This window comes from Podarcis raffonei, chromosome 14 (assembly GCF_027172205.1).
Source record: "Podarcis raffonei isolate rPodRaf1 chromosome 14, rPodRaf1.pri, whole genome shotgun sequence".
NCBI lineage: Eukaryota > Metazoa > Chordata > Lepidosauria > Squamata > Lacertidae > Podarcis > Podarcis raffonei.
Window position 1 is genome coordinate 47,866,185 of NC_070615.1, and position 7,435 is coordinate 47,873,619.

Sequence of the window (7,435 nt, forward strand, 5' to 3'; positions counted from 1 at the left end):
GACCACTTGCTTATTCCAGTCCTACCTGGCTTGATCAAAAGGTAGAGAGGAGGTGCTGTTGTGGTCCTGCATCACCCAGTACATTCTAGGGCATCTCTTTTAAATGACGTACTGTACAGGAGTGCAAAATGATCCTGCCATCCTTAAGAACAAGGATCTGTCTTAAAGCTACACATTCAAAATCAGTCCAGCCAATGGAATTTAGTCACCCATGTGTGGTTCAGAATTGATCACCGCGATCCGCTCTGGCATGGAAGGTCCGAGTGAATCGTTTCCATGGCTGGTGTGGCTCCACTGTATCCTAATGCATTTCCGTCGCATTGAGAGCAGATGTGAGCTCTGGAAAAGGATTTGTGACCATGGGATGGGAGTTAGTATTCTTGAAGTAATCTTCAAAAGGGGTTTGTGCATGTGTCTTTAGATACTTTTGCAAAACCTGAAACGGGATGTAGATGAGTTTTGGAAAGTAGAACATATAAAACACTGGTTTTTATTTGTTTTTGCACTCTTGAGAAGCTCTTGTGGCACTTTATATACCAGAGCTAGGAAACAGGTATGGCATTTTATATTCACAAGCAGTTTTTAATGTGTATGAAAAATACAGGTTGTAGCATATATGTATTTTAAAAGATTTGCTTGCTCTGAAGTTCTCTTGCACAGTCCTTTTTTTAAGGTGGTGGGGGATTTAATTCAAGGACTCTGGAAGGAAGCCGTGGTTAACACTTGCTTGGGGGCTTTTAACAACCGCATCGTTTTGTAACTTCTGTAAAGTACCTATTGGATTAAATTTAACACCTGCCTAGTGTGTGGGCCGGTGGTTCTCAAATGATAGGTACAGACCCCCCACTCAAAGAAACTTGAAAGATAAATTCAGAGCGTTTTGATGATGTGCAGGTGATGTGCAGGTGTTTTATCAGGGGCTAAAGACAGAACAAGCTTGAAAACCTAAACAAGATGGCTTGCACAGTGTCACGTGTCACAAGTGGAGATTTAGAATTTTAACCTTAAAAGTGAACCCACCCTAGTTAGCATCGTAAGCATGTACCAACTCTTGCAGCAATTTGAACTGGAGATGGGGGGTTATCACAGTACTGATATGGGAGCAGCCTAGTTCCCCGACAGAAGAGTTATATCAGGGATGGGAAGACATGTTTGTTAGTGGCTACCAGGTGCTAAGGCGCTGGAAGAATTCTGCTCTAGGTGAAACCTGATCCGATCCTGCAAGCTCACATGCTGATGCAACAGGACATTCTCAGGATCACTTAAAACAGGTCACTTTGATCAGGGTTTTTCAACCTGGGATCCCCAGCTGTTGAACTACAACTCCCATCATTCCTGGGAATTCCTCCTTATCCTGGCCTTTGAAACCTGAGATGCGTGCTTTCCTGTGATTGCAATCTGTTTTAGCAATATTTAATTTTGATTTCAGGTGGCTGTAACCTGCCCTGGGACTTACTGGCGAAGGGGTGGGTAAGGAATTTAAATGATGATGGCGATACTGGCTGATCTGCCTGGGGGATGATGGGAGTTGTGGTCCAGCAACATCTGGGAACCCTAGATTTAATGAATGCTAACTTCGTCCTTATCTGTTAGGCGGTCCGGAGGATGTGTATTAAACTGAAGCGCCACACACAGGATCTCATGTCGGGCAAGATCTAAGTGACCTTAACTACGGACCCTTCCTAACCTTTGAACACTTTGCTGTGGCAGGATTCTACCGTTGGAGTAGACCACGTAGATCTGCCCAGCCTTGGTGCATGCGCTGTGTTGCCAATGCTGGAAATAAATTTCAGTTCCTATAAGCCACTGTGTGAATTGTAGATACTTGGCTACTGAGCCCGACGTAGTGTGACCCTTCCATCTTGCAGGATAGGTCAAATCTGCAATGCAGCCTCGGCTCTAATGTTGAGGCTCAGCTTCAAGCATTACTTTGAATCGCTTTCTTGCAGCCCCTGAAGTCTGCCTGCGAGTTGGGGGAGCAATCTCTAGTTATTAGACACTTGCATGCAGTCTGCATGTGCAAAGACAGCTTGATAAAGCTGTAGCTCTGGTTCCCTGTGTAAACGATGGCTTTCTAAGTGGAAGCCAGCTTTGGTGATGTCTTCTTTCAAAAGATTCCTGCATTCTCTCATAGAACTCTACGATTCTATGACTCCTGTTGTGTAGACACACCTCATGCTGGAGCAAGTTTTGCCGTCCACTTTTCAGCTTCAACCATGACTTATAATTACACATGCAGGATTGATCACTAGGTTCCCCAACGTTACCACTGATTTGCAAGTTGTGGTGAGTTGTCCCACTGGTTTGCAAGTTGTCCCAGATTCATTCATTGGCATCTCCAGGTACGCTAGGAAAAGACTCCCTGTCTCAAGCCTGGGAGAGCTGCTGCCAGTCTGAGCAGACAGCAGCAAGATACAGGATCCCTCTGTCTAAAGCAGATTCTTGCTCCTAAAAAGTTGCTTGCAAAGGAACCATGATTATAACATGCATGCTGATGTATTTAGTGTTGGCAAGGGGAAAAGGAGTGCAGGTCCCCAAGGGCGGCTCCTGATTTCCAAACGATGGTTTGCAAAAACCGTACTGCGTAAGCCATGGTTTGCAGTCTAGCAAAGACTTCCTTTCAGTGGAAAATGCTTCACTAATATTTGTATGGCACTATTGAAATATTCAAAGTGTTCCACGTGCACTATGTTGTAAACCTTACAACAGTCTTGTAAGGTAGGTCAGACGCATTCTGGCATTGCAGACTGGGATGGGATGAGGCAGAGATTTGGTAATTTTCCTAAGCCTACCTATTGAGCTCATGGCGAAAGTAAGATTCAAAGAGGCTTGCAGCTTGATTCATGAAATTCAGTATTCGCTATTGGCATGAAATTCTTATTAGATCTAAAACACCGCCTTTTTTTTTAGCCCTTACAATTGTGGGTTGACTGATTTGCTTGTCTTTCCAAAGAAATCTTTCCGAGTTTATTTCCATCCATAATTGTTCCATAGTTCGCGACTGTTGCTCCTGTGCTATGGCAGTTGTCATTATACTTGATATCCCACAGAACAATAACAGAGGTTGAGGTGTATTTCTAAGTTCTCTTTAGGCTATCCAGATGTTAGACTAGTTCCCATCAGCCCCAGCCGAGAACGGCTAAGATTATGGGAGATGCAGTCCTGCCACACCTGGAGGGGACCAGGTTCCCCTTACTATCTATAGAACAGCCTTTTCCAACTAGGAGCTCTCCAGATGTTTTAGACAACCTGCGCTGCCTGGGGCTGATGGGATTTGTGACCTAAAACATCTGGAAGGCTGGGAAAAGGCTGCTTTAAGCAACCTTGGACTCTTCTTTAATGACTGGAAGGAAAGGCCTGTGTGATCTATAGCTTAATCCGAAAATCCTTTTGGTTCTGTGATCCTTAATCAAGCGGAAGATTGCTTGCCTCAAACGCAGCTGCCCTCTGACCTGCAGAGACTCATAAAGGACGAAGCTAAAATCTGCAGCTGTTTTAACAATCTGTACTATGCCATATAAAGCAATGTTGCAGTGTGCACCTTGCACAACGGTTTCACCTTCAGTTTACATTAAATTTCTTCCCATTTCCATCCTAGTGTTGTTTTTTTAAAAAACCATACTGTTGCAGAAGTTTTCCTTTATTACTCAGTGCCGTTGTGAGCTGTCTTATGTGTGCTGTCACAGGATTACTCTATAATATGGAGAGATGTAGGGTTTGTTTTGCATGGCTGTGACAGGTCAGTACTGAGGAGCTTTTTTAAAAAACCAAAAAAAACCCCTGTATTATTTAGTGACAAATAAAAAAGATCACACACAAGACTTCAAAGGTTTTTTTCTTCTTCAATATGCTATGTACGGGATGGAGCAACTCTGCTATGAGGAAAGATTGCAGCATTTGGGACTTGTTAGTTCAGAGAACATGGGTGGCGCTGTGGTCTAAACCACAGAGACTAGGGCTTGCCGATCAGAAGGTTGGCGGTTCGAATCCCCACGACGGGGTGAGCTCCTGTTGTTCGGTCCCTGCTCCTGCCAACCCAGCAGTTCGAAAGCACGCACTGCAAGTAGATAAATAGGTACCACTCTGGTGGGAAGGTAAATGGCGTTTCTGTGCGCTGCTCTGGTTCGCCAGAAGCGGCTTAGTCATGCTGGCCACATGACCTGGAAGCCATCTGCGGACAAACGCTGGCTCCCTTGGCCAGTAAAGCGAGATGAGTGCGCAACCCTAGAGTCATCTGCGACTGGACCTAATGGTCATGGGTTTTTACTTTACTTTTTTTAGAGATTTTACTTTCTTGGGCTCCATGATCACTGCAGAGGGTGACAGCAGTCACGAAATTAAAAGACGCCTGCTCCTTGGGAGAAAGGCGATGGCAAACCTAGATAGCATCTTAAAAAGCAGAGACATCACCTTGCCGACAAAGGTCCGTATAGTTAAAGCTATGGTTTTCCCAGTAGTGATGTATGGAAGTGAGAGCTGGACCATCAAGAAGGCTGATCGCCGAAGAATTGATGCTTTTGAATTATGGTGCTGGAGGAGACTCCTGAGAGTCCCATGGACTGCAAGAAGATCAAACCTATCCATTCTGAAGGAAATCAGCCCTGCGTGCTCACTGGAAGGACAGATCGTGAAGCTGAGGCTCCAATACTTTGACCACCTCATGAGAAGAGAAGACTCCCTGGAAAAGACCCTGATGTTGGGAAAGATGGAGGGCACAAGGAGAAGGGGATGACAGAGGATGAGATGGTTGGACAGTGTTCTCGAAGCGACCAGCATGAGTTTGATCAAACTGCGGGAGGCAGTGGAAGACAGGAGTGCCTGGCGTGCTCTGGTCCAGGGGGTCACAAAGAGTCGGACACGACTAAATGACTAAACAACAACCTTTACCTTTACCTTAGTTCAGAGAAAAGGCAAGTAAGAGGCAACATGATAGAAGTTTTTAAAATTATGCATGGCAAGGAGAAAGTGGATACAGAAACGTTTTCCTCCCTCCTAACACTAGAACTTGTGAATATCCAATGAAGCTGAATGCTGGAAGACTGAAGACAGATAAAATGTTTCTTCATGCAATGCACAGTTAAAACTATGGAACTTGCTGCCGCAGGAGTCAGGGATGATCACCTACTTGGATGGTTTTGAAAGAGGCTTGGAGAAATTAATGTAGGAAGAGGGCTAGCAATGGCTCTGCTCTGCCTCCACAGTCGGAGGCAGAAATGCTTCTGAATACCAGTTCCTGGACGCCATAGGAGGGGAGAGTTGCTCTTGTGCTCAGATCCTCCTTGCAGGTTTCCGCAGGCATTTGACTGGCCACTGTGAGAACAGGATGCCGGACTAGATAAACCATTGGCCTGATCCATCCAGTTTGTCTTATGTTCCTATGTTGTTCTCATGTCCTGGTTGTGGGTTTTGCGGAGGCTCACCAACCCATGTTGCTGGCCGCTGAGGGATGCTGGGCTAGATGCGCCTTTGGTGCGATCTGCTTGGTATTATGTTCTTATGATGCTACCGTTATAACCCATGATGATAATACAGTCTTCCAAACAAGCTTACCAATGTTACTGCCTGCAAAACATTTTTACCAGCTTGCTGGAATCACTAAAAAGGGATGGAGCGTGCTGTCTGTTCTGCAGCAGCCTGTTTCTGTGCTGGGTGATTGGTGTATATCTTAGGTGCAGAAGAACCCTGCATCCTTCCTTTATCAACCCCTTATTCATCTGCATGGAATTCCTTTTTGGATATTCTTTTTTGTTCTTATATACGTAGCTGTATCAGATCCTAGACCAAATAATGACATACACACCCACTCTGGGTTTACAGTGGTACCTCGGGTTACAGGCGCTTCAGGTTACGGATGCTTTAGGTTACAGACTCTGCTAACCCAGAAATATTACCTTGGGTTAAGAACTTTTCTTTGGAATGAGAACAGAAATCGTGCGGCAGTGGTGCAGTGGCAGCAGGAAGCCTCATTAGCTAAAGTGGTACCTCAGGTTAAGAACAGTTTCAGGTTAAGAACGGACCTCCAGAACGAAGTAAATTCTTAACCCGAGGTACCACTGCACTCCTTAGCCCTTTCCCCCCTAAAGATGTCCCACAAGGCAGTGGGTATGGATTTTTCCTTGCAGTTTACTCCCAAAGCCTTTCTCACACATGAGTGTAGCCATAAGGCACTGGAGGTTTAGGACCAGAGCAGGGCCGTCTTACCCATAGGCGCTAGGGGTGCGGGGCACCAGGCTCTCAGGAGCGCCAGGCTGAGAGTCTGGGGCCTGAGAGTTGAGTCCAGGGAAGAGCCTGCCTGTCGGTCGGAGCACCGCAGTGGGCTCTTCTGCTGTGGCCGGCTCTACACCACGAGTTCAGGGGCGACTGAGCCAGCGAGATGCTGAGGCGGCCGGCTGGCTCTGCCCTCCTGCATGCATGGGACTGGGTAAGTGGGGGGGGGGGCGCTGGGTGGATCTTTGCACCCTGGCGCCACATATGCTTAAGACAGCCCTGGACCAGAGTTTGCCATCCCCCACATGGGCTAGCTTCCCAGGTGGATGAGCCCCACCTGCTCCTCGCTTCCCTCTGCATCTCATGTAGAAACCGCTTTCTTGACCATTGGACCCAATGTTGCTCTTGTACACTCAATCTACCAGAGCCTGTCTTTGCATGCAGGACATGTCCCTAACTCACCGAGGGTTTGAGACCCATCGACTTACCTGTATCCGATATTAACCTGATGCTTTTGTTTCTCAAAAGCCAACATTTGCTCTCAGGCTCCCAGTCACTGTTTGCTTAGGAGAAACAAGGTACGAGATTTGGGAGCAGTTTGGGCCACTTCTCTTTGTTCCTTCCCTGTAATAGTTGGATACTAGGGTTATGGAGCCTCAGTTGCAGGGGTCAAATGTGGCCTCCAAATCTCTCCACCTGGCCCCCAGAACCCTTCTGCAGGCCACATCCCCGTTTCGCAGCCCGGGTGATTTTGCCTGGCTGGAAAACACGGGATTCTGTGAGGTCTAAAGGGAACCCCAGGCAGCTGAATTGTGGACCAACTGTCTTCAAGGGCAGCCCCACGAGGATAGCACTGCAGTAATCCAGCCTGGAAGTCACCAGGGCATGGAGCCCAATTTATTTTATCTATTTTATTTTTTTAATTTCTATGCTGCTTCATATTTTTAAGAAAAATCTCAAAGCAGTTTACAGCATATTAAATCAATAAAACATAAATAAAACAATTGCACTAAAGGCACAGCACTTTTCCCAATCTGCTTTCACAAGGCATCTCGCCTCTCCAGGTGACTCTGTTGTTCTGTGTTGCTTCTGTCACATGACTGTCACAGGACTCTCTGGCTCGCAACATCTCCCTAAAAGCATGGGGGGGGGAGCAGAAAGAAAAGCCCGTGACTGAGAGGCACTTGCTTTGATCACCTTGCCTCTTCCCAGTAGATTTTCAGCCTTC